Here is a 909-nt window from a genome sequence, read left to right as displayed (position 1 = left end):
TTCATTGTACGTATGAATAATTGCAAGAAAAACACCGAAGGTGACAAGAAGGACTTGAAGAAGGTGATCTCCTGGTATGGAGAAGTGCGAAGAACGATTCACTCTGCAATTCAAATGCTTTTAGGTTGAATTGTATCGACTGTTTACAAAGGGGGAGAATGTAGGTGTTAAGTTGTAAAAGTCGAATAGTGTCTTGTAATGATTCGCATTTTGTATGTATTTTACTAAGTCAATGTTAAATGCGAAGTACAGCATGCGAAGTTTCAATGTATTAGACTTAGTATACTTTTTGTAAGTTCCCTATAAATAGGGACGTAGGCTTGAAGTAGAGAGAGAGATCGAAACACAAAAACTCTCTTCAGCCTATTCTGTAATCAGTCTTAATAAAATGAGATTTGATTAATATTTACTTCGTGTGTTCTTTATCTTTCATCATTCAAATCTATTGTTTTACATCTTAATTCTCGATAACAATTCTCAACAGTAATGTTTTGTGTTTATTGTTTTACTATCTGCATTGGATTTGATACTCAACTTGGAGTCAACCCCGAAAATGTTTCCGCCTTCGGTTTTCGGGGTGTGACAACCGCACCAATACTATGCCTCCCCGAATGGATAGAAGACTTCGTTGTCTATTGCGATGCATCAAATCAAGGACTCGGATGTGTTCTGATGCAGCGAGGTAAAGTCATAGCCTATGCCTCAAGACAACTGAAGAAACATGAGGTTAACTACAACACCCACGATCTTGAGCTAGGAGCAGTTGTGTTTGCTCTGAAGATCTGGAGACACTACCTATATGGTACAAAAAGCACGATCTTTACAGACCACAAGAGTCTACAACACATTTTCCACCAGAAGGAGCTCAACATGAGACAACGAAGGTGGATCGAGCTACTCAGTGATTAC

This window comes from Lactuca sativa, chromosome 8 (assembly GCF_002870075.4).
Source record: "Lactuca sativa cultivar Salinas chromosome 8, Lsat_Salinas_v11, whole genome shotgun sequence".
Classification (NCBI taxonomy): domain Eukaryota; kingdom Viridiplantae; phylum Streptophyta; class Magnoliopsida; order Asterales; family Asteraceae; genus Lactuca; species Lactuca sativa.
Note: the sequence above shows the minus strand (reverse complement) of the source record.